The sequence below is a fragment of the Chlorocebus sabaeus genome, chromosome 19 (genome assembly GCF_047675955.1).
Source record: "Chlorocebus sabaeus isolate Y175 chromosome 19, mChlSab1.0.hap1, whole genome shotgun sequence".
Lineage (NCBI taxonomy): Eukaryota > Metazoa > Chordata > Mammalia > Primates > Cercopithecidae > Chlorocebus > Chlorocebus sabaeus.
Genome location: NC_132922.1, coordinates 35,327,147 through 35,354,899, shown reverse-complemented (window position 1 = coordinate 35,354,899; position 27,753 = coordinate 35,327,147). Strand labels below are relative to the sequence as shown.

The 27,753-nt window shown below is 43.2% G+C and overlaps 1 long non-coding RNA gene and 1 pseudogene across 1 annotated transcript in view; both read right to left on the bottom strand.

Moving 5' to 3' along the window:
• The window catches only part of LOC140709164 (uncharacterized), a 48,834-nt gene extending 26,285 nt beyond the window's left edge, over nt 1–22,549 (bottom strand). Inside the window, exon 1 of the long non-coding RNA XR_012089592.1 lies at nt 22,217–22,549. This is a non-coding gene — a long non-coding RNA (uncharacterized lncRNA). The remainder of the gene's footprint in view (nt 1–22,216) is intronic.
• Nucleotides 22,550–26,374: 3,825 nt separating this feature from the next.
• On the bottom strand, nt 26,375–27,536 carry LOC140709213 (protein FAM133B-like; annotated as a pseudogene).
• Nucleotides 27,537–27,753: the final 217 nt, after the last annotated feature.

Genomic DNA, 27,753 nt, shown 5'->3' with positions numbered 1-27,753 from the left:
TGATCGACTGATGCCTTCTTCTCTCAACTCATCAAAGTCATTCTCCGTCCAGCTTTGATCCGTTGCTGGTGATTTTCTGTGTTCCCTTGGTGGGGGAGATGCACTCTGATTTTTTGAATTTCCAGCTTTTCTGCCCTGCTTTTTCCCAATCTTTGTGGTTTTATCTGCCTTCGGTCTTTGATGGTGGTGATGTACTGATGGGTTTTGGTGTGGGTGTCCTTTCTGTCTGTTAGTTTTACTTCTAACCATCAGGATGCTCAGCTGCAGGTCTGTTGGAGTTTGCTTGAAGTCCACTCCACAGCCTGTTTGCCTGGGTATCAACAGTAGAGGCTGCAGAAGATAGAATATTGCTGAATAGTGAGTGTTGCTGTCTGATTCTTGCTCTGGGAGGTGTACCATGCCGTGTGAGGTGTGAGGTGTCAGTCTGCACCTAGTGGAGGATGTCTCCCACTTAGGCTACTAAGGGGTCAGGGACCCACTTGAGCAGGCAGTCTGTCTGTTCTCAGATCTCAACATCCATGTTGGGAGAACCACTGCCTTCTTCAAAGCTGTCAGATAGGGACTTTTACATCTGCAGAGGTTTCTGCTGCTTTTTCTTTAGTTATGCCCTGTCCCCAGAGGTGGAGTATACAGAGGCAGGCAGGCCTCCTTGAGCTGCAGTGGGCTCCACCCAATTTGAGCTTCCTGGCAATTGTGCGCGCCCCTCCCCTAGCCTTGCTGCCGCCTTGGAGTTAGATCTCAGACTGCTGTGCTAGTAATGAGGGGGGCTGTGTGGGCGTGGGACCCTCTGGGCCAAGTGTGGTACATAATCTGCTGGTGTGCCATTTGCTAAAACCCTGGGTAAAGTGCAGTATTAGGGTGGGAGTTACCCGATTTTCCAGGTGTCATGTGTCTCAATTTCTCTTGGCTAGGAAAAGGAATTCCCTTCCCCCTTGCACTCCCAGGTGAGGTGATACCTCACCATGCTTCAGCTCTCACTGGTTGGGCTGCACTTGTTGACCAGCACCAACTGTCCACATGCCCAGTGAGATTAACCCAGTAACTCAGTTGAAAATGTAGAAATCTCCTGTCTTCTGCATCGCTCACGTTGGGAGCTGGAGTCTGGAGCTGTTCCTATTCAGCCATCTTGGGCACCCTCTGAGCTGTTTGTTTTCTCACAGTCCAGCCCTATGTTCTCATGAGCTGTGACCCTGGGGTATCCAGGTTCCAGTTTGCCTGCAGTGAAAAAAGTGCACAGTTTTATAAGCTGGTCACATATCTCTACATTTAATGTACATTGCCTTTTTAAAGCAATGTTCAGACATTTATATATTCTTTCTTGCTGAGGTTTGAGCACCCCAAGGAGCAGTCATATAACAGAGAGATTCTAAACAACAGAGTGAATCTCTGCCATAATTGGATTTATTATGTGTTAGAAACAGCAGTTACATACTAAGTGTTTTACAAAGTGTTTTTTATAATTTTTGTTTCATTAAATATTGCTATTTAGAAAATTTGGAGGTCAAACGTTTATTTAAAATTTGGCTCTTGTAATTTGCAAACAATGGAAAGCTTATGTGAGTATCTATCTTTAAATAAATTAATTAAAAATGTCCTGGGGTTAAATGGGCACCAAAATATAAGAAAATTTTAGTTAAGTGAAAAAGTCTAAGTAAGGAATAATTAAGAAAATAAAAAGGAAATTATACTTTCAACCCCTTTCCCCCACAATTGCTCTATTTTTTTCTATTGCCAAGTTGTACAATTTTATTTTTGTCCTTGATAATTGTGCTTTATTTTAATGTGACTAGATTTTATTTTATTTTATTTTACTTTATTTTATTGTGACTAGATTTTGCCACACTCCAGGCTGGAGTACAGTGGCATGATTATAGCTCACTGTAACCTCAAGTTCCTGAGCTCAAGTGATCCTCCTGTGTCAACCTTCCAAGTAGTTGAGACTACAGGTGTATGCCACAATGCCAAAATAACTTTTAAAACTTTTTAGTGACAGGGGTCTTTCTTAGGCTTGTCTCAAACTTCTGGCCTTAATTGATCCTCAACCTCCCAAGTAGCTGAAATTTCAAGTGTGAGCCACTGAGCCCAGCTCTTTATTTTTATAAAAAGTGATGTCTTTAGTTTTTTCTAAAGCATTTTCAACACCTTCACCTGAACTTTCAGGCTTTCGACTCACAGTTGATTTTATCCATTTTGCTATTCATCCCATTTATTCTATTGCTTATATACTTTTGTAACATATTTAATATTTTGAGTCTTAAATTCTTGCTGCTTATATGTATGTATGTATTTTTAGTTGGCTCTTTTGCAAGGCCTTGTGTCTGCGATTCTCTCCAGATAAGAAAATGGGCTCTATGCTTTCTTGAGAAAACCATTTTTAAAAGATGAAACTAAAACCCTGTGGAAAATAAACAAAATAAGAGGCATTTTAATCATGATTTTTTATAATTGCTGTCTGGGAGATGCAAATTTAGCAAGAAACTATATCATGTTCCATTCAGATGAGGTTAGGGAGGGGCTTATAAAGTTTTACTGTGAGTTTACTCAAGTGAAAGATTTTAGCACAGTCTATGACGGACAATGGTTGGTTGCCAGCTTAGAATGTATCTAGGCAATCATCAGCTTAATTTAGCACAGCTGTCTCTTCAGGAGGTGTGTGATCAGGCTCAGTATAAACAATTCAAGTCAAATGCAGCTCTTTTTAGGACATCTGTAATTTTCCCAGTTCGAACAGGTAAAATTCCACCTGGGCTTGTATGAGTATTAATTCAACTCCTCATGCCATCTGCCCCCCTAGTTTGTCTTTAGAGACCTCTCAAATAACTATCTCCATTTTGGATTTCTTTTAATCAAAAATAAAGGGTGCAGGGATTATCACTGGTGAGGAATATAGAAAAATAATGCTCGCTTGTGATTCATCGGACCCCAGCCAGGAAGAAAAGGCCAAGATGTGCCTGATAAAAAGGCTTGAGGACTTTCAGATAATTTATTCCTCAGAAACAATTGGTTCACACCTGTAATCCCAGCACTTTGGGAGGCTGAGGCTGGCGGATTACTGGAGGTCAGGAGTTGAAGACCAGCCTGACCAACATAGTGAAACTGAAAATACAAAATTTACTAAACATGCTAAAAGTAAAAAAAAAATAGTTGAGCATGAAGGTGGGTACCTGTACTCTCAACAACTCAGGAGTCTGAGGCAAGAGAGTCTCCTGAACCCAGGAGGTGGAGATTGCAGTGAGCTGAGATTGCACCAATGCACTCCAGCCTGAGTGACACAACAGGACTCTATCTCAAGTAAATAAATAAACAAATAAATAAGTAAAAATAAGAATTGGATAAAGAATTGTCCTAATGCTAGGAATTTTACTTCATAGATGGCAAAAATGTTTACAGAATAAGGCCCAGCTGTAGCCATAAGGTGGCATTACAATTCTTTCATCCTAGATAAGAAACAAGCTTAAAAAAAGAATAGAAATTCTAAGATAAGAACAAAACTCTTGGAGGATTTACGTCTAAGGTAAAGACTCAATCACAGGCCCCCAGAAGAATATTGAGAATGAAGTTTCCTCCCTGCCCTGCATCCATTGTCTATAGGCTTTTCTTAGCCTTCTCCTTTTCACAATGGTCATTTTATTTCATATATATATTTTTCCACATAGACCTGATGCAACTCCAGAGTTGGAAGAAAAAATGACAATGCCCCATAGTTGGTTAAGAGAAACCTCTGCAAGTGAAACAGAAGTTGATTTTTTTTTTTTTTTTTTTTTTTTTTTTGGTAAAATCATAGAAAAGTATTCACCCTCCTGATCTCCGCAGCTGCTTTTTAAAGAAATCTATCTTTCCAAGACTGTGGCTATGCTTTGTGAAAATACCTTCAAATTATTAATTCTGGAAGTTTGAAGGGGCTATCTTCACTCTTTCCTTGGGTTAATACTAAAACGAACATGTGCTCTGAGAAAGATGGACTTGCGATGTCTTATCCAGCAGCCAGAAAGTATGGCTGCTTTTCTCTTCTTCCTCATACATTATGCTGCTGACTCTTCCGGATTCCATAATTCAAGGAGAAATGTTACAGTTTGTGTCTCATTTAAGTTTACACAAGGGAAATAAAAAGAACCACAACCACAACTCCGAGTTTGTAGTAGAATGACATTTTAATATAATATTCAACTCTAGCATTTACTATTTACAAAAAATAGTTCCCTTCCTCTATGGATAAACAGATTCTGGGAGAGAGCTCTCAGGGAGATGGAGAAGAGTTGTCTTTTCTTCTTCTGATTTTCAATGGTCCTAGTAAAAGTCTCACAATATTCTTTACAACTTTTATCCCATGTAAATGGCCACACAGATATAATAAGCAAATGATATAATAAGCAAATAGATGTAATAAGCAAATTGCAATGGGAAAGGGAGAAGGGAAAATACATACATATATTTGCACTCACCAGACTATGGGGGATTCACCACCAGACCAGAAAATGACAGCCTAGACTCCAGAATCGGCCACTTCTCCTCATACAGACAAGGGGAGGTCTCATGAAGCTTCAGCGTGCTCTGGGACCCTAGCTATTTTCATAACTAGTTGTTGGCATGAGGCCCAGTCATGGGGAACTTTATGCTGAATAGGTTAGCTAAACATACATATTTAACAAGTTACAGGAGGACCTATGAAAGGCCTTTCATGACTGGGCTCAAGGGACACAAAAAGGTCAATCTGTTTTTGCACTCATCTGTTGTTTTTTAATAACTAACGTAGATGAAGAGGTTGAAATACAGTTCTCCAAAACAGTGCTGGATGAATGCATCAAGGGACTCATGCAACCTGTTCTTGAACTTGGTGACAATTGCTTGTGTCTATGTTCAATTGAGTTCAAATTTAATATTTAGTTTTTCCTCCACAGCTGGTTTACAGAGACTGCACACTCAGATGTCTTTGTGAATCAGAGTCTCCCAAGTCCTCACCCATCTTTAGAAAAAGTTTTGGTGAGAATTCTAGTGTGGTCCTACATTGAACAGAAATTAAAAGAAACTAGAATGTGTAAGCAGAAACTCAGCTGTATGTAAGAAAACCCAGCTCCCCCTAAGAAAGAGAAAGAGCTAGAGTCCTTTAAAAACAAACTGCCTATTTTTCTGTGGCTAGTGAACCTTATTTCTCCTCCCTTCACAGGCATTGTGAAGACTGTTTCCCTAGGTGTGCAGCTGCAAGGTCACTAGACAGATAAACTCAAGTTGCAAAACATGTTCTTTTCTTTAAAAGTAAGAAATGATGTAATGTATATCTCAATTGAATAATGGTCTTTGTTTCTCACTTCTATAGTATTATTCCCCCTGCACAAATCTCGCCCAATCCATGAAATGCTTAAAAGGTGATTTAACTCTTTGCTCAGGACTCAGTCCTTTGGATGTTAATCCGACTGGGCCGGTGGACCTAAATAATTAATAAGTATCCTCCTGAACCCCATCGGTCTCTCTGATTCCTTAAAACTCTGCTACATTTCTGGGGACTTGTCTGGAATTGGAGACAAAAGATTTACTTTCTCCTTTGCTTGCAGGACTAGAGCCCTGGGGCTGGGAGACAAGCGGCATCCAAAGCATGCCATGGGGGAGCCTCAACCAGATGGAAACCAGCTCTTCCTGAAACCTGGGCCCTGCCTGGCAGCACAATGGAACCAGGGATGGGGTTGCTGGATGATACCAGCACTTCAGGAATCACAGTAAGGAGTACGGACCCAAGACAGGAAAGCCTGTCCCATAAGGACAAAGGGGAACTTGATCACCTCCCAGGGAATGACCACAAATCCAACTCAGAGTGACTGGGGGTGGCAGGAGTGGTTTGCCAATTTGGATGAACCTCGTGTCCCCACTAACACTGGAACTGGTAAAAGGGAGGAAATGGGCTGACAGAGCAGCAAGTGCAGCAAGGTAGAGCTTGCTGGCAAGGTGGCAAGAGTGGCTTGCCACCCTAACTGGGAGTGGGTGGGTGCATGTGAACCTACCTGGGACATGAGAGAGGCTCATTTCATCTGATGTGGAGTCCTGGGGCAGGGGAGGTGTATGAAAATGTGTGAAATAGACAATCTTTGTAGAGGCCAATGCAGAGAGTGACGTGGGGAGGCACACATCCATTAGCGCAGGCTGTGTCCTCTGAGGTGAGTGTGCGGAAAATCAGATCTAGGATGCTGCATATGGCTGATAGGACCAGCTTTGCAGCTGCAGCAGGCTGTGACGGGGAAGGCACGTTCCTGGCTAAGCAGCATCTGAAACTCCCGTAATAGGACCAGTCTGGTGGACCCAAAAGTGAAAGTAAGAGTGAAAGTGCACCGCAATGAAGGAAATGAGAAGGAAAGCATCAAAACCAACTCCTTTGAAATGCGTAATAAATAATTTTTAAAAAGAATTGAGGTGATTATAGGATGAAACTGAATGTTCAAAAGTTAAGGACATACTGTGAATTAGAATAGCCCTCTTTTAGTGTCAGATGGCTTGCCAAAGGCGTTATAGAGAATTTGGCCGTGTGTTTTAAGATGGTGACTAGGATCAGAGAACAGCCAGGGCATTCAGACCTAGTCTTTTATATTGACTCATGGCTACATGAATGCAGCCCTGCCTAGCAGTTTATCCCGGAATGCTCACAGCTCATGCCAAGAGAAATCAGCTGCGCTGGCAGCTACAGAGTTACAGGAGTCACAGAGGCTTGTAGAACCTCCCAGGCAAAACTGAAAGTAAAAATCATCTGCCCCAGAAGCTATGGAGACAAATAAAGAGACTCAGAAAAGGTAGAAAAACTGGCTTTGCAAGAACCACAGAAGGGAATAGAGACCCCTCCTCCTTACATTCCAACCTACCCCCTTTACCAAGGCTAACTGCCCCTAAGGAGTTAAGTTCAAATGGATACATGCTCCCAGTCTCATCCAAGAAGGTGAAATCAAAATGAAAAATCAGGCAGGCTGTCTTAGGTCTGGTCATGCCCAAATTGTGCTCATGCCTCTTAAGAGGACAGGAGGACTCCCACTAGGACCCAGATGATGCAGTTCAGCTTCAGCACCTGCAAAGGTGCTGAGAAGCACTTCTGCAAAGGTTAAAGGATGGTAAAAGAAAAAGGCAATCAATATTTTAAAAATCTCAGGAACTTCTTCAGGGTGCAGATAAAAGCACCAGCAAGTTCTATGAAAGAATTTGTGAGGTTTTTTTTTTTTTTTTTTTTTCAGTTTCAAGATTTAATAGAGTGAAATAGAGTAAAAACAGAGCTCCCATACAAAGGCACGGGACCCAAAGAGGGTAGCCATTGCCGACTGGAATGCCTGGGTTTATGACCAGATCGTTGTCCCTCCCACTGTGCTCTCAGGCAACAGATGATTTGCTATTTCTTTACCTCCTGTTTTTGCCTAATTAGCATTTTAGTGAGTTCTCTTTACTATCTGATTGGTTAAGTGTGAGCTAAGTTGCAAGCCCCTTGTTGAAAGTTGGAAGCAGTCACCTTCCCAGTTAGGCTTAGGGATTCTTAGTTGACCTAGGAAATTCAGCTAGTCCTGTCTCTCAGTCCCTCCTCTCAACAGGAAATCCCAAGTGCTGTTGGGGAGGTTGGCCAACGACTGCTTTAACTGCATCCTGCTGAATGGGGCATAGTAGGGGTTATGCAGTTGAGATTTCCTCAGGAGGGGTGCCTTTGATGTCATTAACATCGGAGCATGGACTAGCAGGCCGGTCCAGGGTTCCATGGTAGATCTTAGTCATGGACTGCATCTGGGGCTCCATTTGAAGAACATTTGTACTTTTACAGCATCAATTCTGGAAGAGACAAACTTAGCAAGGAGGTTAAAGATACAGGGATTGCAATATACAGCCTGCAGTGTAGAGGATTATTTTTGGCACACTTCACAGGCCCTGACTATTTACTTGAGAGTTTTGAAAAGGCCTGGTCCAGTAAATAATAATTTGGTCATCTGATAGGCGCTATCAATGCCTCTGTGGAAGGTTTGGCAAAGGGTCTTAAGTAATTTCTATTGGTTAACTGTAGGCAAAGGTATTTTTCCTTCTTTGGTGGCTAGCCATCCAGAGGGGAGGAATCTGTGTCCTCGTGAGGTTCCCCATTCTATTTCTTCTGCTGAATACTGGGGCTTGGTTTCCCGGAGGGGATTACCCCATGCTGGGGGTCCTTCTGTAAGCATTTTTAATGGAGGGTCCTGCCTTGGGGCTCTTTCAGCTTCAATATCTGCTTGGCAGTTCCCTTCTGTTTCCCTTTCCTTTCCTTTCTGATGACCTGGCAGTGTAAGACTGCCACCTCTTTAGGTTTCTGTACAGCTAATAATAATCTCCTAATGGCTTCCTGATGTTTGATAGGTGTTCCCTCGGAAGTTAGGAATTCCCTTTCTCTCCATATTGCTGCATGGGCATGGAGGACTAGGTAAGCATACTTAGAGTATTTATATATATTTACCCTTTTTTCTTCTCCTAATTCTAGTGCCCGAGTGAGGGCTATTAGTTCTGTCAGCTGAGCACTAGTTCCTGGAGTCAGGGGATTACTTTCAAGTATTCCATTATCACTGACCACTGCATACCCCACTTTTTGAAGTTCTTTTTCCACAAAGGAACTTCCATCAGTATACAAATTGAGGTAGGGATCAGTCAAGGGAACCTCTAGAAGGTCTCCTCGAATGACGTAGGTTTGAGCAATTACTTGTTGACAGTTATGTTCTATCTTTTCTTCATTGTCTGGAAGAATTGTGGCTGGGTTAAGAGTTGCACAGGTGTGCAGTCGCAGCACTGGCCCTTCAAGTAATAGAGCCTGATATTTAAGTAAACCATTGTCTGACAACCACAAGTCTCCTTTAGCAGTGAGTATGCTGTTCACATGACGAGATGTCCACACAGTAAGATCTCTTCCCTGATCATTTTAACTGCTTCAGACACTAAGACTGCTACTGCTGCAACTACCTGTAAACAGTGAGGCCAACCCTTTGCCACTACATCAATTTCTTTATTCAGGTATGCCATGGGTTGCAAGCTCATCCCTCAGACCTGTGTAAGGACTCCTAGAGCTATTCCTGTTTTTTTCTTTGACATATAAAGAAAAGTCTTGCCCCGTTGGCAAACTTAACACTGGGGCTTGGGTTAGGGCCTTCTTTAGGAGCTGGAAAGCTACTTCTGCTTTAGGTGTCCACCTTACTAAATGGGTATTGGCTTTCTGAGTTTCCTTAATTAGTATATATAATGGTCTGGCTATTTTGCTGTACCTGGGAATCCATATTCGGCAGAAATCTGTTATGCTAAGGAACCCACTTAGTTGCTTTAGGGTTTTGGGATGAGGATAAGCCAGTATAGGCTGGATACATTCCTCACTGAGGGCCCTGGTGCCTTTGGATAATTTAGCCCTAAGTATTTAACCTGCTGTGAACAGAGCTGAACCTTTGGTTTGGAAACCTGTAGCCACAGGTGGTGAGGAAATTAAGAGCACTTAGGTGACTTGATGGCACAAGGTTTCTGAACGGGTGGCTAAAAGCAAATCATCCATTACCGAAGGACAAGAGTGTCCAGGTATGAGAAGTAGCTCAAGTCTTGGGCTAATTCTTGGCCAAATTGTTGGGGGTTATCCCTGAACCCTTGGGGTAAAACAGTCCAGTTGAGTTGAGATGTTGGGTTCAAAGGATTTTCGAAGGCAAACAAGAATTGAGAGTCAGGATGTACAGGGCTGCAGAAAAAGGCATCCTTAAGGTACAGGACTGTAAACCACTCTGCTTCCTCTAGTATTTGGGAAAGCAGAGTACAAGGGTTAGGTACAGCTGGGTATAGAGAGATAACAGCCTCATTGATAATCCTGAGATCTTGCACTAACCTCCACTGACCGTTGGGTTTTTGTACTCCTAAAATTAGAGTATTGCAGGGGCTATTGTATGATTTTACCAGGACTTGGGCTTTTAGGTCCTTAACAATTTTTGGAGACCTTGCTGGGCCTTGGGTCTAAGAGGGTACTGCTTTTGGTAGGGAAAGGAGGTGGAATCCTTTAGCTTAATTTGAACAGGATGGGCATTTTTTGCTCATCCATATTGTCCTTCTGTTGCCCAGACTTCAGGATTAATTCCTTCCTCAAGCAGGGGACAACAAACGGGTGTTCCTTCTCTTATGTTCAGGTGTATAATGGCCTCTGCTTTTGCTAGAATGTCTTTCCCTAACAAGGGATTGGGGCTTTCAGGCATAATTAGAAAAGCATGTGAAACGAGTAAAGTTTCCCAGTCACAACTTAGTGGCTAGGAGAAGTATCTAGTGACTGGCTGTCAGCTGTCCTAGAATTTCTCGGATAGTGACAGATCTGGAGAACAGTTTCCGGTACAGGAGAGTAAGACTGAGAAGGCCACGTCAGTGTCCAGGAGACAGTTAACATCCTGGCCTTCAATGGTCAAGCATACCTGGGGCTCTGGGAGGGTGATGGCATGGGCCGGTGCTTGCCCCCGGCACCCTCAGTCCTGCTGCTGGATCATCTGATTAGTGGCGTCTGACTCAGAGTACCTTTGTCCCCTGGGGCAGTGGGCCTTCCAGTAATTCCCTTGACATGAGGAGCATGGACGAGGGGGCAGCTTACTTCCACTTGGGAAATCTTTCTAAAGTGTTCTTGTAGACCGCACTGGAAGCAAGCCCTATTAGGCATTCGATTTGCCCAGCTTTTCCCTTTCCCAGAGGCTCCAAAGTCCCCTTGCCTGAGGGCCATGACTAAAGCAGTGGCCTTTTTAAAAATTCTGTTTTTCCCTTTCTGCCTGCTCCTTCTAATCTCTATTATAAAAAACTGAAGTTGCCAAGTTCAATAGGGTTTCTAAGTTTTGTTCCAGGCCTAAGACAGACTTTCGTAGTTTTTTTCCTAATGTCTGCAAGCTGACTGAGTGATAAACTTATCCTTTAATATTAGTTGATCTTCAATAAAGTCAGGTGACAGGGAGGTATTCTTCCTCAGTGTCTCCCTTAGTCTCTCCAGAAAGGCAATAGGATTTTCTTCCTTTCCCTGAGTTATAGTGGACTTCATTGAATAAGTCATAGGCTTCTTCCTAGTTTTCCTTAGTCCTTCTAGCACGTAAGTTAGCAAATGTCTGCGTCACCAATCTCCATGTTATGATTCTGTGTCCCAGTGAGGGTCTACACTTGGAACTTCCTGATGGCCTGTGGGGAATTGTTCTCTTTCCTCTGTTGTCATCCTATCATTGACCTGACAGAGATACCAGAGATCGCCAAACTCTCGGGCTGCAGTTATGGTGGCACTTCTCTCATTTGGGGTTAGTGTCTAATTTAGCAGTAACATTATATCTCTCCATGTCAGATCAAAGGATTGTCCTAACCCTTGTAAAACATCAATATAGTCATCAGGGTTATCTGAGAATTTACCTAGGTCTATTTTAATTTGCTTTAAGTCTGAGAGAGAAAAAGTTATATGCACTCTGGCCGGACAGAATTCTCCTCCTTCCATTGCTTGCAGGGGGCATAATCGGGGAATATTGGCACTCTTTGGTTCATTGTGTAACCCTTTGTCTATCTCCTTTTGGACTGTTTGGGTTGAAGGGGGAACCTTATTAGTTGGAGAAGGAGTTGGGGGGACGCTAGTGTAGGGAGGTAGACTCTGAGGGCTCCCTATGGGGCAAAAATCATACTTTTTACATAATTGCGAGTTGTCTCTTAATGAAAAGAAAGTTTGTGCATATGGCACTTCACTCCATTTGCCTTTTTTTTCCTACAAAAGATGTCTAGCTGTAAGATGGTGTTATAATTTATACTTCCCTCAGAAGGCCAGGTTTCTCCCCCTTGAAAAAGATATCGAGGCCAAGCTGTACTGCAGAAGAATGTAAGTCATTTCTTTTGTAGCGTCTGAGGGTCAAATTGGTTCCAATTCTCCAGAATACATCTTAGGAGTGTTTTTGCTTTGGGGGGAACGTTTCCCATCTGAAAAAAGAACATAGGGATGCCAGCACTCCTAGTTATTTTCCGATGAGCATTAGTCTTAGAGTATTCTCTATGGTCCGAATGCTTATTCCTTTCCAGGGTGCATAACCACCCATGGACCTCTCCTTATCAGATTAGTTATGGTCACCAATGTAGCAGTCCTGCACCCCTTTTCCCACCTTTCTTGACCACAGAGAAAGGGGACTGGACTGCTGGATTCCAGTGGTCCTTAACCAGCATGCCCAACATTGCCTTTGCACTCAGAGGTGAGTCCTAGAGCTGGATTGGGTTCCTGAGTATTTCAAAACAACCAAGCTGCCCAATCAAGATGCATTCCCATAAAACAGTTCTAAAGCAAATTCATTTCAGAGAGTGTGTATGTAACCTTTTGAGTCAGGATTGAGATAGTCTTTTTTGATTCTGTAAGTGCTTTAAGGTTTGGCTGAGTTCAAACAGCTCACACTCTTGAGGAGAGGAATTTTTAGGCAATTTTTCTAGCTCTGCTTCCACAAGAGTCTCCGTATCAATTACTGAATCCCCTTTGTCGTTTTTTCCCCAACCACCTGGGAAGAACTATCTATTGTCCTGTCCTGAAGGGAGTTCCTCCTAGGTCTGGTTGGACCTTTGTATGGTAACTAAGATTTAAATCCTCTGTTAGGAAATTGTCAAAAAGACTAGAAGGACTCAAATGCATCCAAACCCTCAATTTCAGGTTCATAAGTCATTCTATAAGCACTTTGATCAGCCAGTGCCTGAGTTTCCACCCTCAACTAATATCTTATTTGCTCAACTAGCTGAAAACACAGCTGGCAGCTTTAAAATTTCCTCATGCTATGTATGTACAGAAACTAATATGGAGAACAAGTGGCCATGGGAGTCAAAGAAATTAATGCCACAAGATAACTTCAGTTCGCTTAAACCTGACAGTGAACCAACAGCCTCAGCCAGTGTTAGTTGTTAAAAACCTTCATAATTGGAAAGTGAAAGCCCAGCACAAACACATTCCTCCATATATCTCCCAACTCCCTGAGCCCAGCACAAACACATTCCTCCATATGTCCCTCAACTTTAGAAAAACAACACCTGGGAAATCTCCAATAAGGACACAGCGGGAACCAATAAAAAATGCTAAATGTATAGTGTTAACCAATTATAGTGCTGTAACCAAAAGAATTCCCTTGCTCCTCTGTAACTTTACATATCCTGTTTACATCAAGCTATAAAAAGGCAAGCACTCGCATTGTTCAGGGCCCTCTTGTGTGCTGTGGAATGGAGGGACCAAGGTCGAACTTGCAGTAAAAGATCCTTGCCGCTTGGCTTTGACTCTGGACTCTGGTGGTCTTCTTTGGGGAACAAACGGTCTGGGCATAACATCTGGGGGCTCGTCTGGGATTCCCCAAGCCCACTAGACCCCTGGTCAACGGATCTACCAGGATCGATCTGCTGATAGGTGAGCCGGCTCGTCTCTGTTTGTCTGTCTGTGTCTGTTCTGAACCTGTATCTGTGACTCGCGAGGTCTGAAATTGAGGCTGACGCAGTCCTGGCGGACGCGCTATAGGACGGTCAGCGGAGACAGGTGGGAGATGTCCCCTGGCTCTCATCTGATCTAGATTTCTAACTGAACTGATTCTGACCCGGGCTTCTGGAGCGCGCTTGCGGCTAGATATTATTAATACGCCAGATTTCCTTTACAGGAATTCTAACCCATATTCTTTTGCAGGAAGAGACTACAAATTATTACAGGATGGGTAATACCCAGAGCACTCCCCTATCTCTCCTTACAAGTAATTTCAAGGATGTTAGAGCAAGGGGCCATGATCTTAGTATGGAAATCAGGAAGGGAAAGCTAATTACTCTGTGTCGCTCCGAATGGCCTGCCTTTGATGTGGAGTGGCACCCAAAGGGACGTTCCGACTTCCTGTCATCACTAGAGTAAAGTCCAAGATTTTCCTACCTGGGCATGCAGGCCACTCAGATCATATCCCACATATCCTCATATGGCAGGACCTTGTTGAGAACCCGCCCCCTTGGCTGTCCCCTTTCCAATTAGCCCCTGAACCCTGTAAGGCACTGGTTGCTCGGCCGCTAAAATCCAAGCAACCGACCGCCCCCCCATCCTGTTCTACCTGATAGCGGGGACCCAGTGTTGACAGAATCCCCTCCATACCCCTCCGGGCCCCAGGCTCCAGCCCCCTGGGCTGAGCCACGGGAAGGAGCGGGCGGATGGGAGGCGGCCGGCGCACCCGGACCTGCTGAAAGTGAAAGTAACTTTGAAGGGCCGGTGGGGCGGATGCAAGGGCGCACTTTGCGGGCTAGCCCCCCTCAACCGCCTGACTCCACAGTGGCTCTACCCCTTCGGGAAATAGTACCCCCAGATGACACGGGAATCCCCAGGCTCCAGTACTGGCCATTCTCTACCAGTGGTCTGTATAACTGGAAGACCCAGAGTGTTCGGTTTTCAGACATCCCCAAAGATTTAATGACTTTACTGGATAGTGTCATGTTCACCCACCAGCCCACTTGGGATGATTGTCAGCAGCTCCTCTGAATCTTGTTCACAACGGAGGAGAGAGAAAATTCAGGTAGAAGCTAGAAAGCTGGTCCCGGGGGACGACGGTCAACCAACTGCCAACCCCGACCTCATAAATGCGACTTTTCCTCTGACCAGGCCGGCGTGGGACTACAACACGGCAGAAGGTAGGGGACCGCTACACCTTTATCGCCAGACTCTAATGGCGGGTCTCCGGGCAGCTGCTCGCAAGCCCACTAATTTGGCTAAAGTATACTCTGTTCTGCAGGGAAAGACAGAGAGCCCAGCTACCTACTTAGAAAGATTAAGGGAAGCTTTTAGACAGTACACCCCCATAGACCCAGAGGCTCCAGGAAGTCAGGCAGCTGTTGTAATGTCTTTTGTAAATCAGGCGGCCCCAGACATTAAAAGGAAACTCCAGAAATTAGAAGACTTAGAGGGAAAGCGGATTCAGGACCTCCTTCAGATAGCCCAGTGGGTTTACAATAACAGAGATACTCCAGAGGAAAAGCAAATAAAGGCTACTGAAAAAATGACCAAGGTCCTTGCAGCAGTAGTACAGAAAGAGCATCTACAGCCAGAGAACACCCAACCTAGGAGGTTCCCCAGACATGATAATCTGAGCAAAGACCAATGTGCCTACTGTAAGGAAGCTGGCCACTGGGTAAGAGACTGCCCCAAAAAGAAATAACGAGGACAGGGACCCCCTAGGTCTACACCCATACTAGTCACTCAAGATGAAAACTAGGGAAGATGGGGTTCGGACCCCCTCCCCGAACCTAGGGTAACTTTGCAAGTGGAGGGGTCCCCAGTTCAGTTCCTGGTCGATACGGGAGCACAGCACTCAGTCCTAGTTAAAACTAATGGAAAATTATCCTCCAAGTCCTTGTGGGTACAAGGGGCCACAGGAATTAAGAAATACCCCTGGACAACACAAAGAACAGTAAACCTTGGAGCCAGGATTGTAACCCATTCTTTCCTGGTTATCCCTGAGAGCCCCTGTCCCCTACTAGGGAGAGACCTGCTAACTAAAATGGGAGCACAGATCCATTTCCTCCCTGAGGGGCCCGTCGTGACCAACTCCCCAAATCAGCCCGTGTCCGTCCTGACTATAACCCTAGAGGATGAGTACCGGCTCCACCAGGAGTGAGCGGCCCCTGACCAGGACATAGCAACCTGGCTCCAGCAATATCCAGGAGCTTGGGCGGAAACGGGGGGCTTAGGACTAACAAAACACCGTCCTGCTTTGTTTGTTGAACTTAAGCCTGGGACAGACCCCGTGGGGGTATGCCAATACCCGATGCCCCTAGAGGCCAAAGAAGGGATTGCACCACATATTCGCCGGCTGCTCGACCAAGGGGTCATTCGCCCATGTCACTCGCCCTGGAATACTCCATTGTTGCCGGTACAAAAACCTAATAGCGGAGAATACAGACCTGTACAAGACTTGAGAGAAGTCAATAAGAGGGTTATGGACATACATCCAACCGTGCCTAACCCGTACACCCTCCTGAGTACCCTAAACCCTAAACATCAATGGTACACTGTTTTAGATTTGAAAGATGCTTTCTTCAGTTTGCCTTTAGCCCCTCAGAGCCAAAAGCTCTTCGCCTTCCAGTGGACTGACCCTGAGAGGGGCATAAGTGGCCAACTGACATGGACCAGACTGCCGCAGGGATTCAAAAACTCTCCTACCCTGTTCGACGAGGCCCTCCATGAAGACCTGGGTGAGTACCGACGCAAACACCCTGAAATAACCTTACTACAGTATGTTGATGACCTCCTGATTGCTGCTGAGACCCAAGAAGCTTGTATTCAAGGGACCAAGGGTCTCTTACAAGCTCTAGGGAATCTAGGCTACCGAGCCTTGGCAAAGAAAGCTCAAATCTGTAAATCAGAAGTGACATATCTGGGGTACCTGCTAAAAGGAGGGCAGCACTGGTTAACAAATGCCCGGAAGCAGACTGTTCTGCAGATCCCCAGGCCACAATCCACCCGACAAGTAAGGGAATTCCTGGGGTCGGCGGGATTTTGTAGACTATGGATACCTGGGTTTGCAGAACTGGCTAAACCCTTGTATCAGGCAACACGGGGGCAGCAGCCATTTAATTGGACAGAAGAAGCCGAGTCGGCTTTCCAACAGATCAAAACCACCCTACTCTCTGCACCTGCATGGGGACTACCTGATGTCACTAAGCCCTTCCACTTATACGTGGATGAGAGCAAGGGTGTCGCCAAGGCGGTAATAACTCAGAACTTAGGCCCCTGGCGGAGGCCAGTTGCCTATTTGTCAAAGAAATTAGACCCAGTGGCTGCTGGGTGGCCCCCTTGTCTCCGAATGATTGCGGCCACGGCCCTGATGGTACAAGATGCTAATAAACTTGTCATGGGTCAAGAATTATGGGTCGTTACCCCACACGCCATCGAGGGTGTACTCAAACAGTCACCTAATTGATGGATAAGTAACGTCCAGCTCACCCACTACCAAGGACTACTACTAAATCCCCTCAGGATAACTTTCCTGCCCCCAACAACTTTAAATCCTGCCTTGCTGCTGCCCAACCCAGACCTGGACGCCCTGCTCCATGATTGCACTGAGATACTAGCTCAGGTGCACAGAGTTCAAGAGGACCTGCAGGACCCACTTCCTGACGCTGACCTAGTCTCGTTCACTGATGGGAGCAGCTTCGTACACCAAGGCCAGAGGTACGCTGGAGTGGCAGTGACTTCAGAGAGTGAGGTAATCTGGGCGGAACCCCTGCCCCCGGGGACATCGGCCCAGAAGGCTGAACTGATAGTGCTCACCCAAGCTCTTACCTTAGGGGCAGGGAAGAAACTGACAGTATACACAGACAGCCGATATGCTTTTGCTATGGTGCACATACATGGGGTCATTTACAGGGAGTGAGGGTTACTAACGGCTGAAGGAAAAGAGATAAAAAACAAGCAAGAGATCCTAGCCCTGTTAACATCCCTATGGAGACCAGAAAAATTGGCTATTGTACATAGCCCAGGGCATCAGAAACCAACCACTCCAATTGCTCAAGGCAACTTTCTGGCAGACCAAACTGCAAGGAGTGTGGCAAAGGCTCCCAGCCAGCTCCTTGCACTCCAGCTCCCTGATCCGGGCCCTCGGGACTTGCCATATCTCCCTGATTATTCAGAACAAGATCTCCAGTGGATCGACAAACTTCCTCTGAAACAGATCCAGAATGGGTGGTGGACTGATACTAATGACCAAACCATGCTACCAGAAAAATTAGGACAACAAGTGTTAGAACACATCCACCGAACCACCCACCTGGGTGCCCGGTGGATGATAGACTTGATCAGACGCTCCAAGCTCAAAATCAGACATATAGCCGAGACGGCCAGCAGCATCGTGACAAGTTGCAAAGTCTGCCAGCTTAACAACGCCTACCCCCAATCCCAGGCTGCAACGGGAACAAGGCTCAGGGGAACCAGGCCCGGTATCTACTGGGAAGTAGATTTTACTGAGATAAAGCCAGGAAAATACAGGTATCGGTACTTACTTGTCTTTGTAGATACTTTTTCAGGGTGGACTGAAGCATTTCCAACCAAAACAGAAACTGCTCAGGTTGTAGCAAAGAAAATTCTGGAAGATATCCTCCCCAGGTATGGCTTCCCCGTCCAGATAGGGTCAGATAATGGGCTGGCCTTCGTCGCTAAGGTAAGTCAGGATTTGGCTTCCATCCTTGGGGCAAATTGGAAACTACATAGAGCTTACAGGCCTCAGAGTTCAGGACAGGTAGAAAGGATGAATCGGACCTTAAAAGAGACCTTAACTAAATTGACTATGGAGAGTAGCGCTAATTGGGTGGTCCTTCTCCCCTACGCTCTGTTCCGGGCCCGTAATACCCCTTACAGACTGGGCCTTACCCCTTACGAAATTATGTATGGCAGACCCCCACCCCTGGTTCCCAGCCTAAAAGATGATCTGCTCAAATCTGAAGCAGAAAATGTCTCTGAACTCTTATTTTCCCTACAAGCCTTGCAGAAAATTCATCAAGAGATCTGGCCCAAGCTGAAGGAACTATATGAGACCGGTCCCCCACCGACACCCCATCCGTGCCAGCCGGGAGACTGGGTCCTGGTTCAGCAACACTGACAAGAGACCCTAGAACCCAGGTGGAAAGGACCACTCCAGGTACTCCTGACCACACCCACCACCCTGAAGGTAGAAGGCATCGCGTCATGGATCCATTACACCCACGTCAAGCCAGTGGACCCAACCTCCGACCTTCTGGGGCCAATCATGGCGGCGGCTGAAGCACCGGACACGTGGACTGTGGACAAACCCCTTAAAACTCACCCTGCGCCGGCAGCATAGCTCACTGCAAACATGAAGTTAGGTAGTCTAACCCTAACGTTAGTCGCCCTAGTGGCCACTAGAGAAATCACAAAACCAGCTTCCAATGCCTTTGTCTGGAGATTCTGGCTTTATGAAAACCAAACCCACCCTGGACAACCTCATAAGCCTGGGAAATTATTGGCCAGTGCAGATTGCCCCTCCTCAGGGTGCAATAGCCCAATTCTACTAAATTTTACTGGTTTTCAAATAGCCAAACCTATGACACCAATAATATGCTTTGAGTTTGATCAGACTACATACAATTATAAACACTATTGTTGGCATCAAAATGACGGCTGTCCTTATAACTATTGTAACATCCATAGATTCCATTAATGGAGAGAGAAAGAACAGTTAGACCCTAAGTGGGCCTTCCATCGTAGACGGGACGGAGACTTTTCATATACATGGATAGTTAGAGACCCCTGGAACTCCCGCTGGACCACGCCTCAACATGGGGATGTATACTACTCCTCCTCCTCCACATGGCCTAGCAGTCACGTCTATCTGTGGCGAGGTCTAGTGCAGGTACTGCCCCTGGTCCATGGAAATATCCAACGACAAGAAAACAGACTAACACAAGACTTACGTTCTTTCTCCTGGTTAAAATTATTACAAGAAGGACTAGAACTTGCTAACCTTACAGGACTTCACAGCCTGTCTGGCTGCTTTCTGTGTGTCACTCTAGGGCGTCCACAGCTAACCGCTGTCCCTCTGCCATGGGGATCCTCTACCTCTGCCCAAGCTAACAACCTCTGAAACCTCTCATATGCCCCTATCCTTAACGTGTCCCTATACCTAAACCCCGGTCAGGAGAAGTTGCCCTACTGTTTCTCAGGAACAAATTCCAGCCTTTGCAGCATCACTGCAATGCCCCCTAATATCACCCTAAGGGCTCTGCCGGGCATATTCTTCTGGTGTAATGGAATATTATCTAAGAACCTATCTAGTCCCTCTGTTACCAACCTACTGTGTCTTCCTGTCACATTAGTTCCCCGGTTGACTCTACTAACTGCCAGCGAGTTCCTAGTGTACACTGGTAACTGGACTAGTACTGCTATTCACCCAGTCCCTAGACCGAGACCTGCACGAGCCATATTTCTCCCCCTCATTGCGGGAATCTCCTTCACCGCATCCCTCATTGCGGCCGGACTGGCGGGGGGAGCCGTAGGTCACACCCTCATAGAAAGCAACAAGTTGTACCAACAATTTGCCATTGCTATGGAGGAGTTGGCTGAGTCCCTTGCCTCCCTTCAGCAGCAGCTCACGTCCCTAGCTCAGGTAACCTTGCAGAACCAGAGGGCCCTAGACCTACTCACTGCTGAAAAAGGTGGTACATGTATGTTTCTAAAAGAAGACTGTTGTTTCTACATAAATGAATCAAGGCTTGTAGAGGACCGGGTCCAACAGTTACGCAAGTTAAACATAGAAGTAAAAACACGGCAGTTTGCTTCAGCTGCAGACCAATGGTGGAATTCCTCTGTGTTTTCCTTGTTATCCCACTTCCTTAGACCCCTGCTAAGTCTACTATTTCTGTTTACCGTAGGACCGTGTGTTTTTAACAGAATTTTACAATTTGTCAGGGAAGGATTTGACACCGTACAGCTCATGGTCCTCAGAGCCCAATACCAACCTGTAAACGCTGAAACAGAATCAGACTTATAAGACCCAAGATTGGCTCTAGAGTTACCTAAGAGAAGTGGGGAATGAAAGTCCAGTACAAACACATTCCTCCATATATCTCCCAACTGCCTAAACCCAGCACAAACACATTCCTCCATATATCTCCCAACTCCCTGAGCCCAGCACAAACACATTCCTCCATATATCTCCCAACTCCCTGAGCCCAGCACAAACACATTCCTCCATATGTCCTTCAACTTTAGAAAAACAACACCTGGGAAATCTCCAATAAGGACACAGCGGGAACCAATAAAAAATGCTAAATGTATAGTGTTAACCAATTATAGTGCTGTAACCAAAAGAATTCCCTTGCTCCTCTGTAACTTTACATATCCTGTTTACATCAAGCTATAAAAAGGCAAGCACTCGCATTGTTCAGGGCCCTCTTGTATGCTGTGGAATGGAGGGACCAAGTTCGAACTTGCAGTAAAAGATCCTTGCCGCTTGGCTTTGACTCTTGACTCTGGTAGTCTTCTTTGGGGAACAAACGGTCTGGGCATAACAAAAGCACTGTAATGCCTGATGGGAAAAGGCTTTTGCAGAGACAGTAGGAGAACCCACCTGCTTAGGGCAACAGTATTATGACGAGACTAAAAACAAAACTCTATGGAGAAATGCCTGAATGACTCCTACTTATCAGATCCAAACACTTTCTCCCCATTCTCTGCTCTAAGCTACACTTGGCATCAGCTAGAAGCTCCAAATGCTTGAAAGGCACCCCCTGGCCTATATTGGATTTATGGATCATGGGCATACTGTCAACTGCTGGCTGGCTAAATGGACAGGGGCATGTGTATTGAAAACAAACAAATGAACCTTCTTTCTAATTCCTCTGAAGCAAGGGAAACCCTTAGAATATCCAGTTTATAATAAAAATAGAAGAAGAACTTTAAAAAGCATAATCACAAAAATAAACCCAAATATCAAAAAAGGATGTGGACATAGGAGACTAAAAGGGTAATATATGGCCTCCTGAAAGAATCATTAAATGCTATGGGCCAGCTACCTGGGGGCAAGAAAGGTCATGAGGGTACCACACCACAATCTATATCCTCAACCACATCATAAAGTTGCAGGCAGTCCTTGATATCATAACCAACGAATCATCAAGGGCATTAGATTTATTGGCAATACAAGCAACACAAATGAGAAATGCTATATATCAAAATAGGCTAGCTTTAAATTACCTCTTTGCCTTAGAAGAAGGAGTATGTGGAAAATTTAACCAATTCTTGCCTAGAAATCCATAGTAATGGCCAAGAAATTCACAATAATTGTCATAGAAATCACAGCTACAATGCGTAAGCTGGCCCATGTTCCAGTTCAGACTTGGTCTAGGTAGTCCCCGGATGCCTTGTTTGGAAGATGATTCTCAGCCTTTGAAAACTTCAAAACCCGTATTAGTAGGCTATTGCTTATTCTCGGCACTTGCCTCTTCCTCCCTTGCCTTTTGTCCGGGTTTATTAGTAGTATTCAGTAAACTATGGAGGCAATAGCAGCCCAATACACTGCCACCAAGTTGATGGTATTAACCAGCTATCAACCACTGCCAGTAGAAGAAGAAACTCAGCTCCGCAAAGAGGTGGCAAATACTGGTGCTTTCTATTAACATCTCTGTTATAAAAACCACTGAAGTGGAGAATGAAATAGGAATCAAAAGAAATTAAAGAGTGTGTAAGCAGAAACTCAGTTGTATGTAAGAAAACCCAACTCACCTTTAAAAACGAACTGCTTGTTTTTCTGTGGCCAGTGAATCTTCTCTCCTCCCTTCCCATGCATTTTGAAGACGCTGTTTCCCTAGCTGTGCAGTTGCAAGGTCACTAGACAGATAAATTCAAGTCACAGAACAGGTTTTTCCTTGAAAAGTAAGAAATGATATAATGCATGTCTCAGCTGAATAGCTGTCTTTGTTTCTTGCTTCTGTATTATGATTCCCCCTGCACAAATCTCCCCCGACCCACAAAATGCTTAAAAGGTAACTTAACTCTTTGTTCAGGTCTCAGTCCTTTGGATGTTAATCAAACTGGGTTGGTGCACCTAAATAATTAATAAATATCCTCCTGAACCCCATTGGTCTCTCTGATTCCTTAAAATCCTGCAACCTACAGACTTCTCAACTATTGACTCACACATTCTTTTCTTGCACACAGGAAGTCCACATGTAAAACTGTGCTTGAAACTATTCTATTTGAAGGGTATCTCTGTGCCCTAGGATCCAGATAATCCCTTACTTTTTAAATTCTTGCTTTTTTTAATGGCTCACAGTATGATGTTATCAAAAATTAGGCAAATATTCTCATATTTTCTTAATTTTACAAGGGGAGAATTATTGTCCTCATATCATTATATTCTGGAAAGACCACAATGAGCACCTCTGGACCTGATTGATTGTTATTTTGGGGTCCACTGCAGGGCTGTATACTAAGGGACAGTGGTCATTCTGAGTTCACAGAAAAAACCTGACATGAAAGGGGATGTTTTGCTAGATACGCGACCTGGTGAACAGGGCTGAAAAATGAGATCTGCTGACGACTTTCTCATCCAGCTTAGGGTCTTGATGGCTCTTTTTAATCAGAGTTTTAAAAGCTGGCCTCATGTCCTGAGTTGAGAAAATCCAAAATTGTTTATTTCCTATAGACTTTTTGGTGGAAAATCTCTTTTCCATGGACTTTTAAACTAATTATTTACAATACATACCCTATGTCTTGTAATAAAGGTGTCAGCCATCTTCAAAATGTGTTTTTAGAAATACAGTGTTTTTAAGCTGTATTAACTAAAGATATAATCATTTATATTCACTTTGAGTCTCTAGGATAAATATTAGACTTAAATTGTTACTTCTCATAAAGTCTCAGTGTTTGCTAAATCTAGTGTTTTGCACATAAAAAAATCAAGAAACTGTTTAAAATAATATTAGGAAATATTTGTATTTAATTAGCTTTTATAATAAAGTTTTTATTATTTTTCTTTTTATTTCTTAGATATAGATACTCAAATTTCTACAAACTGAAAAATGTAATGTACTTACTTTAAAATACTACTGGAATAATTGAAGTTGATAGTTAAAAATGAAAAATAAAAGTATGATAATTGCTGAAGTTTTGTGATGGGTATGTATGATAAATGTATGTTTGCTAAAGCTTTTTATTTTTATAACTTTTAAATAAATAATTTAATAATTTTATGGAAACTTTCACATACTCTACATTAGCCATGTTTTGTAATAAAAACAAGTCAAACATCTGCTCACATGTTTTATCAATAAATTTAGGAGTTCAATAATGGATTCAAGTGCTGAAATTGGTTACAAATGAGGGAAAAATGCGCAGCTTTCTAATTGGTCTTACACTAAAAGTACCTGCAACTATAGATATGGGGGCCACCAACACACTTTATTTAACATTTTTTCTCTGAGTCATTTTTGGTAAGGGATATTTTAACCTTATGATGACATCATTACAAATTTTGAATAATCTGTGACTCAGAGTGGTCTTCAATAAAGTACTATTATTTTATTCACATTTCTGGCCTGGTAAATCTAACCAGATAATTTCTATCCATTAATACCTTTTACAAACTTAAATTTTTTCTTATAACTATTTGCTATGAACATTTTAATGATGTAACTATATCTTTGTCTTTTCCTCTTAATTTAACATGCCTTGAGATGAACAATAAATGGGTTTGGTTTTTAGAGTCTGTGACTTAGTTCTCCAAAAATCAACAGTAGTACATTTTATTTTTGACATGTTTCCTTTGGAAACATTTTACTGGAATATGATTTTATAACAAAACCATCACATGTTTTAAGTGTACAATTCCAAGTTTTTAAAGCATGCTTACAGACAACCATAATCACAATCTAATTTTGAAATAACTTTATTACCATGGAAAAAGAAATTCAGCCCTTTTGTACTTACGGATTTTATTACCCTGGTCACAGGCAATCATTAATCTGTTTTCATATATAATCCTTTTATTAAAAGTTATTTTATGTGAAATCATAAATTACCTGCTCATTCGGGTTTGGTTTCTTTTAACTTACTTTGATAATTTTGAGGTTTGTTCCTGACATAGCAGGTATCATTGTTTCATTTGTTTTAATTTGGCAAATAGTATTCTATTGCATGGACAGAAGCACATATTACTTTTTCCTTTTACTATTTAATGAATATTTTGGTTTTATTCCTTTGGGGCTATTATAAATACCACCGCTTTGATCATTTGCATTTGATTCTTTGTGTAGTCATAGGCTTTCATTTCTTTTGAGTACATAACAGGGAGTAAAATTTCTTTCTTTCTTTCTTTTTTTTTTTTTTTTTTGGTGAGACAGAGTCTCGATGTGTCACCCAGGCTGGAGTGCAGTGGCCGGATCTCAGTTCACTGCAAGCTCCGCCTCCTGGGTTCATGCCATTCTCCTGCCTCAGCCTCCCGAGTAGGTGGGACTACAGGCGCCTGCCACCTTGGCCGGCTAGTTTTTTGTGCTTTTTAGTAGAGACGGGGTTTCACCATGTTAGCCAGGATGGTCTCGATCTCCTGACCTCGTGATCCGCCCGTCTCGGCCTCCCAAAGTGCTGGGATTACAGGCGTGAGCCACCACGCTGGCCAGAGAGTAAAATTTCTGAGTCATATGGTGATACTCTTTATAACATTTAGAATAATTGCCAAATTGTTTTTTAAAGTGGTTGTTTTTTAGATTGCCACATACAGTCTTTGAAGCTTTCATATTTTTGATATCTGGCAATTTTTTAAAAACATTACATTTACTAAGATTCTGGCAATAAGACACAGCATACCAAGCTTGCCACTCAACTTGTTATTGCAAGTCTCAGCTTCAATATGAAGCCTTTTTATTTTTTCTTAAATCAAAACCCTGCTTTTTACATGCTAAATATCTTGGCAAGTAGGCCATTGAACACAGTAATGAACTTAAGACAGCAAGAGTGAGGAGTTAACAAAAGCTGAACATTGCAGCCTAACAAAATTCATACAAAAAACAAACTGTCACTGGTTACATAAAATTTTCCTGACTGGTTAAAACTTAGTGTAAAACATGGATTTTAGAATATTTAGCTCTCAAGTTCAAAAAGAACCAGCGTCTATTTAAAATAATTCCTCTCCCAAACCAAAGTGTATTCAAAATTAATTCAAATGACATAACACATTCTAATGCTAAAAAATATTCATTATCACTGAAGTGTAGGTAAATCTCAGAGCTTTTGGGGCTTTCTCATGCTGCAAATGGCTGTTTCTCTGGTTCACTCAAAGCAGCATATGACAACATCCACGGATAACACTAAGCTCAGTAAAGGGCAAGACTGCTGGTAGCCAGCTCTGACCTCCCCGTGAAGTATTGCTACTGTGTCCATAATATAGGGTGTGTGAGGATCAAAGGCACAGTATTCTGCTAGCTAAAGAGATAGAAAAACACCCCCCAACCCTAAAAGTTCCTTCCCCTGGTAAATAAAAGTATACGAGGGGAAAAAATTAAAATACACTTGTTTACAGAGTAAGAGTTTTGAAATATTAATGTAATCCCTCCTTCAAAAATTTTAACTAGAGTCATCTGGTCATTTCTGATTACATCTTAAAGGTACATCTAGATTCAGTTTCTGTTGGTTTATCCTTAGACACTTCTAGTCAAAAGTATTGATTTTATTCCCAAATATCTTAACCACTAGTATGACTGCAGTATATTATCTCACAGAGTTGTCAAGCACTGGAAGAAAAAAAAAAAATAGATATTCAAGCAGCAGCCAGCATTTATGGCCCTTTCACACAGTGACATCTGAGTGGCTACTGAATAGTCCAGGAATAATTCTAAAGACAAGAAAAGTCATGCATTTTAGTAAGTATGTTGTAGTTTTCACAATTGAAATTTCCTCAGGCATTGCACTTTCTTTATAAGGGAATCCTGATTTTTCTTAATGTTATAGTGAGTCAGGACTTGAACTAGCACCTTTCTTTTTCTTCTTCTTACTGTGTTTCTTATGCTTCTTTTTCTTTTTCATTTTTTCTGTTGTTTTTTCTCGTTCTTCACTGCTTTTCTTCTTTTTTGCTCGCACCTCCTCAATATACTCTGATTCTGACAAGGACTCAGATGATAAAGGTTTACCTTCAGAATACATCTTTCTCTTTTTGTTGAGTCCTTTCATATCCTTTTCTTTCTCAGTTCTATCTTTTGACTTTTTTTTCTTTTTAAAACTATCCTTTTTTTTTTTTTTTTTTTTTTTTTTGAGACGGAGTCTGGCTCAGTCGCCCAGGCTGGAGTGCAGTGGCGCGATCTCGGCTCACTGCAAGCTCCGCCTCCCGGGTTCACGCCATTCTCCTGCCTCAGCCTCCCGGGTAGCCGGGACTACAGGCGCCCGCCACCTCGCCCGGCTAATTTTTTGCATTTTTAGTAGAGACGGGGTTTCACCGTGTTAGCCAGGATGGTCTCGATCTCCTGACCTCGTGATCCGCCCGCCTCGGCCTCCCAAAGTGCTGGGATTACAGGCGTGAGCCACTGCGCCCGGCCTTAAAACTATCCTTACTGTCTGGTTCAGTTTCTGACATGGAGCTTTCAGAAGATTTATGTGAACGGTTCTTATTTTTCTTTCTCCATTTTTCTTGTTTCTTATCCTCATCTTCAGAATCAGAACTGCTGGAAGAATCAGAGCTTGATGAAGAAGAAGAAGAATACCTACCAGACGTCTTTTCTTTTTTCTTTCTCTGTCTTTTTTTGGATGAGCTTTTACTTCCACTTAATAATTTCTCCCTGTGTTTTTCCAGTTCTTCCTTCCAGTTCTCATTCATTTTTTTCCTTCAAATTCAGCCAAAGCCTTGGAGCTTTTCTTTTTCTTTTCTAGTTGCTCTTTTACTTCTTCCCAGGTAGGCCTTCATCAATTCAGATAATATTGTATTGTTGGCCCTGAAGACTGGACTGGACCCTTTGATCTTGCCATTGCTATTGGGTTCATATAGGCCACCCGATTGTCCCGCTTCCCCATGGTGCTGGATTGAGTGCACAGTCGCATGCCCGGCAAACTTTTTTATTGTCTCTTTGTTACAGCTATTTTAGTAAGTATCTCATTGAGCTTTTGCATTTCTCTACATTAATATGTTGCATATTTTAAATTTATTGACAATTTTTGCTTTTCATTTGTAGAAATTTTAAATTCAAGTTCTTTGCATATTTTTCAAGTGTCAATTTTCTATTTATTATTGACCTATAAGACTTTATAGATTTGAGCAACATGGCTGAATAGACACA